Raw genomic sequence first — 10,841 nt, forward strand, 5'->3', positions numbered from 1 at the left:
CAATAAAAAATTATACAATCAATTGCATTTACCATTTGTGAGGAATTCAATCTTTCATTTATTCATTCATTTAACACATAAATGGCTTACCATTCTCAGGGCCATGTTAAGCACTAGAGTTAGACAACTGAGGAAAAACAATCATCATCATCATGCTTGCAGTGAATAGGGAAGATGGGCTCTAATCAAATAACCACACAAACATACATAAAATGGGTTCTCTGTTGGTTTCAGTGCTTTATATATATTTGTATTTAAATCTTCACAGCTTCTCTATGAGGTAAGTATCCCCACATTATAATGAGAAAATGGAGATTCAGAGAGATAAAGTGACTAACTTAAGATCACACCATTGGTATGGGCCAGAGCTGAGATTTTTTTAACTCAGGTTTTCTGCATGGGTGGGTGGCAGTCTGATTAGCATAAGAATTAAGAGAAGAGCTTTAGATTTATATACACTGAATTTTTTAAAAAATTGATGCCAAAATCTAAAATCCACTGTATATCACACCCTAATAATCTTTAACTGGGTAAACTAGTAGCAAAGCTTTTTAGAGACTATCCCAGGACTCCCTTTGTGTCAGTCTCAGATACTACAGTACTATAGCTATTGGGCCTGTGAAGCAAAAGAAGGCATTATGGGACATGCCGAGATGCCTGCACACTGAAGGTAAAATTGTAGAGGTGTAGACCCCCATATCCCTTCCAGTTCTTGAAGTCAGTGCAGTCATGAAATGTCCAGCAAAGAAAATGGTCATGCATGGTGATAGAGATTAAGGGTGGGTGGGAGCAGTCTCCAAGCTCAGAGCTGTTGTGGATAAAAGACAAATATGACAAAGCTCAAGATCCCTACAATGCTAGATCGGATGTCTAACATCCAAATTTTATTCTGGCAACCCTCTGAATGGGAGTTGTACAGCCTCAGGGCAGTGTATACAATGTGTTTTCTTTTAACTGTGAAGGATGCCCGTGGTCCTGAATACCATCATGTCAGCCTAAAGTTTCTGATAGAGGTTGGAGGGAACCTCAGTGAGATGGACATGCTGACTCCCTGATTAGAACCTTTCCTATTACTGGGGTGGTAAGTGAAGCAGACAGAAGGGCCTGAATAACACTCTTGCTTATTCAGCTTAAGATCTGTGGCCCTGATAAAGAATCTATATGTACAAGTTATCTTTTCAAATGACCTCCTTTTCCAAAGTGGCTGGTCAAACTGGATATACTGAAACTTTTGGTTGGCTACTACTAGATATCATGATAACTTTAAACTCATGATTTGCTATCCGTGTTACTTGAGTTCTATGGGCAGGATCTGTGACTTCAGATACATCTACCTGCATTGGCAGTGGCCTCCTAGTTACTGATAGGCACAGGACCCTGAGTTCCTTGGAACCCATACTATGACGGCCAATGAAATACAATCCAGCAGGGGAAACAACCATTCCAACTAGAGTTGCTTGTACAGGATTCACAGCTCCCACCCTGCCTTCTTGCCTCGAAATTCCTCATTCTGTCTTGTCTGAATGCATTAAAATGACACACAAAAATGACTGCAATCATTAAATTCCCATTTGTCTGGATGGCCATAGAAATAGCCAGTGTACCTTCTAACAGCTCTGTCACCACTTCTTTTAAATTTGAGTGGTTTTTACCACTAGGAATATCCCTATTTCAATTCTTCAAGAAACATTCAAATATTTTAGAACTGAGCAGGCCAAGAGCCATGATAGTGCTGAAGTGAGACATCCTTCAGTTTCTGGGTAAACTTCCTTCTAGAAGTTTGGAAGCAACTTTGGAAAAAGCACCACAATAAACATAGCTCTCCTCTCTGAGCTGCATCCTTAGAGACAGTCTTCTGACCATGTGTTATAGAGAATTACACCTTGTTCCCAATGCCTCTGACATCCAACTTTATCTCATTCCATTCCAGTTTATCAACTGCTTATTATCCCTACAGGCCTCAGACTTTCAGATGCCTCAGTCCCCTCCCTTCCTGAGGATCCACAGTCAAGAATTTTTTGCTCCTGCATCTACCCTTCCCATTTATTCAACAATATGGATTGAGCACCTACTATATGATAGACATTGAACTTGGAGCTGGGAATACATCAGTGAACAAAATAGCCCTGAATCCCTGGACTCATGGAGCTGACATCCTAGCAGATCAGCTGTGAAAGTAGATTACTAGTCCACCCTTATCACTGGTACCTGAGAAACCAGCACTCTCCAGAAGTTATAGTGAACAACTTCCCTAGGCTTGGCAATGCCAAACTTTCTCTAACACACAATCAGAAATACATAAAGACAACCAAGAGGAAAACTACCACTCCCTAATCTGTAAATAATTGCAAATAAAATTGGCGTGTACACTGTTGCCATACATGTTTCCCTACCACCCACCTCCCTTTTCTGATTCTTGTTGTATGAGCTGGTTAAAATTAAATTTGGGGAAAGAGCACTGGCATTAAGGTGAATATAGTTTACTATAGCTCTTCCTTAGGCTTATAAATCAAATGAGAAAGAAAAATCCAGGGGAGGGGGGAAGGAGAGAGGTGCCTGTACAGATAGATACACACACCCATTCTCTCAGTTTGGTTAAGCCCTCTGGATAAGGAAATATTACAGCATATATGAGTTTGAGATAGTTCAGCTCTAATCAGAGCAATGAGAAGATTATCAAGGTGATACTTTAATAAGCTTTACGACACTTTTAGTCTCCAAAAACTTTAACAGAGCTGAATCACCCAAAAACCTCAAAAATTAACTCTCCGCAACCACTCCTCCCCTACCCGAAATCCCAGGGTCATGTGTCAGGGTCCTTTTGCTGTTCTAGAAAGCATCAATCCTCTTCTGCTGGAAGCGCTTTAGGAGGCTCTGACGAATCTGCCTAGATTTTATTCAATACACAATGGGGTTCATGAAGGGTGGGACCAAGAAGTGTAGGTTGGCCATGAGCACTGCCAGAGCAGGGTAGCTGTGCTTCTCTACTCTGTGCAACACAGACAGCCCCAGTTTGGGCAAATAAAAGATGAGAACAATGCAGAGGTGTGAGACACACGTGTTGAGTGCCTTGAGCCATTCCCCAGGTGATGTGATGCCCCGCACGGTTCGTAGGATCAGGGCATATGAGCGCATGATGAGGAAGGAGTTAAGGTACAGTGAGAAGTGGATGGAAACCAGGCCAACCAGGCTATTGATCTGGGTGTCTGAGCAGGCCAACCCCACAAGGTCACAATGCAGGCAGTAGCAGTGAGAGAGAGTGCTGATCTTGGGAAAGAGCAGTTGCTGCAGGAGGATAGGTCCCGGGAGGTTGAGCAGAACAGCCCTCACCAGAATGGCAGTTCCCACTTTGGCTGTGGCTGAGCGGGTAAGGATTGTGGCATAATGCAGAGAGTCCCGTATGGCAATAAAGCAATCAAAGGCCATGGCCAGCAGTACACCGGACTCCACATAGGTGAAGGCATGGATGAAGAATATCTGTGCTGCACAGAGATCAAAGAGCAGCTCACGAGCTCCAAGCCAGAAGAGATGCACCATGGTGGGGAAGGTGGAGGCACAGAGGCCCAGATCAGAGGCTGCCAACATGGACAGGAAGATGTACATGGGTTCACGTAAGGCTGGATCTGTGCAGATCAGGAAGAGGATGATATTGTTACCCAGGATGGAAACCACACAGAGGAGGTTGATGGGGATGGAAACCCAATGATGAGAGGCTTCCAGGCCTGGAAAACCAGTAAGGAGGAAGGCAGACTGACCAGAAGTGCTGGTATTGCAGGAGAACGTGATGATTCCAGGCAGTAGTTGTCCACTCTAGGAGTAAGAAGTTCATTTGATCATTACTTATAAAGTCCCTAATAAGTTTGGGCTTCAGAAAGAAGAGCTGCCTCATAACCCTTTCTTAGGCTATGGAACAAACTCCATTCATTTTAGGAGCTCTATTTCCTTCTGTTTCCTGAGGTTTTTGGCTTGAATAAAATGATGTAGCACTTTAGTCTCTTTTTATTCAAAAAGAGAAAGTTTCTAAGTTGATCTCTGCTTACCGCTTATGGATATTTCATTAGCCACTATTTTCCCTTTGGCCTAAACAATCTCTTTTTTTTTCACTTGTTAAACCTAAAAGTCTCCCCCTCCAGAGTGTCTTCACAGACTAAAAACTGAAGGAGAATAATTTTATGTAGAAATTTAAAATTATATTAGAAACAATAAAGTTTAAATTCCATTTCTATTTATTTTTAGAGGTGAGTTTTCCAGTCTGACAGATCCGTTAACAAATACACCATAAAGGCCACAATCAAACAAATGAGATATTTTCAAAACCATCCTCTTAGGAGACTGGTTGCATACTCCTCTATTGCTGTCATAGAACAAACATTTTCTACACTTCTTTTCTAGAAATGCCTTTGGGGCCCAAAACAGGTTCTTTAAATGTGCTTAATGATGACAAATTTCTTTCCTATGAAGATGAACTGGCTTAAAGGAAGTATTCAAGAGTTCTTCATATTAAGAACTGATAAACAAGATAGTAGTTCACCAGACACATTCAATTTTGTTAATCTCCTTCTTCACCAACTATACCTTCACTTTAAAGGCTGCTTAAAGCTTGCATATTTTATTCTGGCCCTACCTTCAAAACAGTCCTGTGGCCGTGAACTCAATTACAAGGAACTTTCCTCTTAAATATCTCTTCTTCAGCCCTCCTGCTGCAAAAGTTGTTATGATAGGGCCGAGTACTCTAATGTACTCCCAAGTTGGGGGCAGAAGGTGAAAGCTGACACATCTTAAGGGGCATCCCCTGAAGAGTCAGGCAGAGCAGCATGAATTTCCAGAACCCCAGAGTTAATCGTGTTATTCCAAGAAGGTCAAAGTGCAGTGTGTGAGCTCATCTGTTCTAATAACCTCACACAGCACTTTCAGGCTACATTTTCTTTCCAACTTCTCTCCTTAAAATAGGACTGCATCTCCATTTGTCTCCTGAGCATCTCACATTGTGACTCTGCAAGATATTACATCTATAGTGCAAACCAAACTCCAATTCCTCCACATCTCCCCAAAGCTCACCTTTCAGCACCTGTTGGCTAGTGTCTCCCTTCTTTTCCTGTTATCTGTGAAATACCAAAAAACTAAGACAACTCTGTATATCCTTTTACTTTGTAACATATTGTCCAAATCAACTATCTTTAAACTATTCCTCCTTTTAGATCCCAGTGAAACTAATCTAGCTGAATCATCACCATTTTCCTGGATTTTTTTTTTTTTTTTTGAGTTCCTGGATATTATAACAGCTTAACTGTCCCACTTTCTTCCGTCTTTTCTGCATTCTGATAAAAGGCCAATTCTAAATTGTCAGCAAAATATTTATGAAATGACAAGTATGGACATTTAAACTAGTATATGTATCCAGAGAAAAAATGGTGATCAAATTTATATTAGGAAAATGTCTCCTGTCATAACTGTGTTTATGATCACCAGTGGTTTCCTGATACCTGCAGGATCAGGTCTAAGCAAGAGCTTTATACTAAATCCAGACGAGGAAAGGCCTTGTCCATTTGGCATGTCTAGTCTTTTCAATCACCTCTTCCCTAAGTATTAGGAACTCTACTCTTAAGACATCTTTCTACTCACCAAATTCACCATATTTGACCATTTCAAAAATAATCTTATTTAAATATAACATACACATAGAAAAGTCTGCATATCATAAATGTAAATCTTGATACATTTCCACAAATTGAATACACCCATGTGATAAACACCCAGATCAATAAACAGGATATTGCCATCCCCCCCGCAAAAAAACCCATGAATTCTTTCAGTCACGCTATCCCCTCAGTGATAATCACTATTTAATCCCACAGTTTAACTTTGCCTGTTTTTGAACTTTCTATAATTAGAATCATAGAGCAGGTATTCATTTGTGTCATTCACTAAACTTTGTGAGATTAATCCATATTGCTTCATACAGCTATCATGTATTCATTCTCATTGCTGCATATTTTTTCCTTGGATGAATATATCACTATATATTTATCCATTCTATCATTAACAGACATTTAGGTCATTTCAAGTGAGGAACTATTATAAATAGTGTTTCCATGAACACTCCAATACATATCTTTTATGAACACATGTTTGCAGTTCTGTTGAGTATTACCTAGGAATGAAATTGATTTATCATAAGCTATGTATACATTCAGCTTTCACATATTCCAAACAGCCTTCAAAAGTGATTTACCAATTTATACCCATGCCAACACTGTAGGAGAATTCGATTATTCCACATCCTCATCAATATTTTTTGTGGTTGGTCTTTTTAATTACAGCTATTCTATGGGTATGTAATGGTATTGTCTTTTGGTTTTAATGTATATTTCCTTGATTTCTAATAAAGTGAGTGCCTTTCCATATGCTTACTATTTGAATATCTTCTTTTAAGAAGTTTTCAGTCTTTTACTCATTTTTCTATTGGGTTGCCTGCATTTTTCATATTGCTTGTATGTGTTTTCTATTCGGAATAACCATTGTGCATTTTATGTGTTTAAGTGGCAGAGCCACTTTCTAATTGCCATTCTTATGAAAGTGCTATGACTTTGACAGGTTTCTATTTTCTGAGTCTGTTTTCAATAGCTTTGTGCATGAACCAGCTTAATCCTGTAGTTAGATGCCTAACATAATGCCTAACACTTAGTGTATTCATCACAATATTAGTTCACTTCACTTTTATATTCAGTAAAAGTCTAAGACTCCTTCAGGGCACTTGTTTATAGAGATAAGATAAGCCATTGGACAATATCAAAATTCCATCATTCCCTCTTTTGCACCTGTCCTTCAGACATGTCTTCTGAGTGAACTGTGAGGATACAAACTGGCTAAGGAAGAGTTCCTAGAGGGAGTCATTTACCTATCGGCATCCTCCAGTGTCCGCAAGCTGAGTTCAGTGCATGTCTCCATCAAACACAAGTCACACCACAGTCTAATTATTGTACATCAGAGCAACTATCAAGGTCAGGGCACTGTGTAATGCTGCTGCTTTCTGTTAGTTATGATGATTATTAACATTGTTAATGCTAAAAATAGCCATCCCTAAGCAAGATGAAATAGGAAGATGTATTTACAAGATCTCCTCCTATACCACCCCTGCCTCCTCCCTAACTGCTTATATGCATCTGTCCTTGAGGGTCCCCATAGAAAAGTCCAAAGGCTGTAAGGGACCCATGTGCTTATTGACTGTCCCTGTGTTGCATACTGTGTGAGTTTAATTAAAGGCTCATAGTTTAGGAAGAAAAAATTCTCCTCAAAGCTGTAATCTCCTGAGAGATCAATAGAAAAACATGATAAACTAACTGTGGAAAGAAAAAACAATGGAGATAGATGGAGATAGACGATACATGGATGATGAATAGATTGATAGATGGATCAATAGATAGATTGATGGACGGATAGGTAGATGGATGGTAGCTAGGTAGTTGCATGATAGGCAGGTTGACGATAGGTAGATAGACAAACAGACTAAGCAGACCCCTCTGAAGGGATGGAATAAAATCAAACTACAGTCTCTGCCCCTGTATCATCTTACTCATCTGGTTTCCAGAACACCATGAATAGTGCAAAGACTATTTCTTTCTCGAATCAGGTGAAATCTATCCCCAAGAGCCAAGATAGGAGTCACTACAAGGAGACGACCCAGATAAGAGAAGATTGGGGACCCTCCTCCACCAAGAAGGTTTCTATGGCAAGCAGTACTCAAGGAAATGTGAGGTTTTTAAGCCTCTGGCCTTGCCAGCTGAGTCCTGGGGCCAAGAGGAAAGTTACAGAAAAATGGGCCCTGGCACTGCATCCCTAGCCTAGCTAAGACTGTCAGGAGTTGGCGGGTAAAACAACTCAGACCACCTCCACCCATGTTGCTTCAAACAGACAGTTTTATGTCATAGGGATGAATGCAGGATGTGTGAGGAAGCTTCCTTTTCTCCACAGCTCCTTCCTCCTCACACTATTTAAAAACTGAGAGATACTAAGGGGTTGCTGTTGAGTTTTAACACAGGACTTGGATCCGGAAAGCTATCAATGAAATTGCTGTGAGATCTGACTAAAGAAATAAAACTGGAGTTTCTCCAAGGGTTTTAGTTTATGTATAGACTTAAGATCTATATAGAAAAAAATGATTATTAAATAAATCTGATCCTATTTTGTTAAAATCTGTCCTTTAATCTCTAAATATTTTTAAACATTTTAAATCATCTTTAAATCTGACCATAGAAATATTGTTTCACTTTCATAGTTGGCAACCAAAATCCTTGATTAGGCTGGGTGTGGTGGCTCACGCCTGTAATCCTAGCACTTTGGGAGGCCAAGGTGGGTGGATCACAAGGTCAGGAGATCAAGACCATACTGGCTAACACGGTAAAACCCCGTCTCTACTAAAAATACAAAAAATGAACCAGGCGTGATGGCAGGCGCCTGTAGTCCCAGCTACTCAGGAGGCTGAAGCAGGAGAATGGCGTGAGCCCCGGAAGTGGAGCTTGCAGTGAGCTGAGATGGTGTCACTGTACTCCAGCCTGGGCGACTGAGCAAGACTCCATCTCAAAAAAAAAAAAAAAAATCCTTGATTAAATTTAACTGGTGAAGCCAGGGTCTGCAGTGGATCAAGAATATCTCTAGTATTGAAAGACATTAAATTGGAGGGGGCGGAGCAAGATGGCCGAATAGGAACAGCTCCAGTCTCCAACTCCCAGCAGGAGCCACACAGAACACCAGTGATTTCTGCGTTTTCAACTGAGGTACTGGGTTCATCTCACTAGGGAGTGCTGGACAATCGGTGCTGGTCAGCAGCTGCAGCCCAACCAGTGAGAACTGAAGCAGGGCGAGGCATGCCTCACCTGGGAAGCGCAAGGGGGAAGGGAATCCCTTTTCCTAGCCAGGGGAACTGAGACACACAACACCTGGAGAATCAGGTAACTCCCACCCCAATACTATGCTTTAAGCAAACGGGCACACCAGGAGATTATATCCCACACCTGGCTGGGAGGGTCCCACGCCCACTGAGCCTCCCTCATGGCTAGCACAGCAGTCTGTGATCTAATGGTAAGGCAGCAGGGAGGCTGGGGGAGGGGCGTCCGCCATTGCTGAGGCTTAAGTAGGTAAACAAAGCCGCTAGGAAGCTCAAACTGGGTGGAGCTCACAGCAGCTCAAGGAAGCCTGCTTGTCTCTGTAGACTCCACTTCTGGGGACAGGGCACAGCTAAACAACAACAACAAAAAAAAAAAAAGCAGCAGAAACCTCTGCAGACACAAACCACACTGTCTGACAGCTTTGAAGAGAGCAGTGGATCTCCCAACACGGAGGTTGAGATCCGAGAAGGGACAGACTGCCTGCTCAAGTGGGTCCCTGACCCCTGAGTAGCCTAACTGGGAGACATCCCCCACTAGGGGCAGTCTGACACACCACACCTCACACGGTGGAGTACACCCCTGAGAGGAAGCTTCCAAAGTAAGAATCAGACAGGTACACTCGCTGTTCAGCAATATTCTATCTTCTGCAGCCCCTGCTGCTGATACCCAGGCAAACAGGGTCTGGAGTGGACCTCAAGCAGTCTCCAACAGACCTACAGCTGAAGGTCCTGACTGTTAGAAGGAAAACTATCAAACAGGAAGGACACCTACACCAAAACCCCATCAGTACGTAACCATCATCAAAGACTAGAGGCAGATAAAACCACAAAGATGGGGAAAAAGCAGGGCAGAAAAGCTGGAAATTCAAAAAATAAGAGCGTATCTCCCCCTGCAAAGGAGCGCAGCCCATCGCCAGCAACGGATCAAAGCTGGATGGAGAATGACATTGACGAGATGAGAGAAGAAGGCTTCAGTCCATCAAACTTCTCAGAGCTAAAGGAGGAATTATGTACCCAGCGCAAAGAAACTTAAAATCTTGAAAAAAAAGTGGAAGAATTGATAGCTAGAATCATTAATGCAGAGAAGGTCATAAATGAAATGACAGAGATGAAAACCATGACACGAGAAATACGTGACAAATGCACAAGCTTCAGTAACCGACTCGATCAACTGGAAGAAAGAGTATCAGCGATTGAGGATCAAATGAATGAAATGAAGCGAGAAGAGAAACCAAAAGAAAAAAGAAGAAAAAGAAATGAACAAAGCCTGCAAGAAGTATGGGATTATGTCAAAAGACCATATCTACGTCTGATTGGGGTGCCTGAAAGTGAGGGGGAAAATGGAACCAAGTTGGAAAACACTTCAGGATATCATCCAGGAGAACTTCCCCAACCTAGTAGGGCAGGCCAACATTCAAGTTCAGGAAATAGAGAGAATGCCACAAAGATACTCCTCAAGAAGAGCAACTCCGAGACACATAATTGCCAGATTCACCAAAGTTGAAATGAAGGAAAAAATCTTAAGGGCAGCCAGAGAGAAAGGTCGGGTTACCCACAAGGGAAGCCCATCAAACTAACAGCAGATCTCTCAGCAGAAACTACAAGCCAGAAGAGAGTGGGGGCCAATATTCAACATTCTTAAAGAAAAGAATTTTCAACCCAGAATTTCATATCCAGCCAAACTGAGTTTCATCAGTGAAGGAGAAATAAAATCCTTTACAGACAAGCAAATGCTTAGAGATTTTGTCACCACCAGGCCTGCCCTACAAGAGACCCTGAAGGAAGCCCTAAATATGGAAAGGAATGACCAGTACCAGCCATTGCAAAAACATGCCAAAATGTAAATACCATCGAGGCTAGGAAGAAACTGCATCAAATAACGAGCAAAATAACCAGTTAATATCATAATGGCAGGATCAAGTTCACACATAACAATATTAACCTTAAATGTAAATGG

At 41.6% G+C, this 10,841-nt stretch overlaps 1 pseudogene; it reads right to left on the reverse strand.

Moving 5' to 3' along the window:
- Nucleotides 1-2,829: 2,829 nt before the first annotated feature.
- LOC111540973 lies at nt 2,830-5,634 on the reverse strand (annotated as a pseudogene).
- Between the last annotated feature and the right edge of the window lie 5,207 nt (nt 5,635-10,841).

This window comes from Piliocolobus tephrosceles, chromosome 13, assembly GCF_002776525.5.
Source record: "Piliocolobus tephrosceles isolate RC106 chromosome 13, ASM277652v3, whole genome shotgun sequence".
Classification (NCBI taxonomy): Eukaryota; Metazoa; Chordata; class Mammalia; order Primates; family Cercopithecidae; genus Piliocolobus; species Piliocolobus tephrosceles.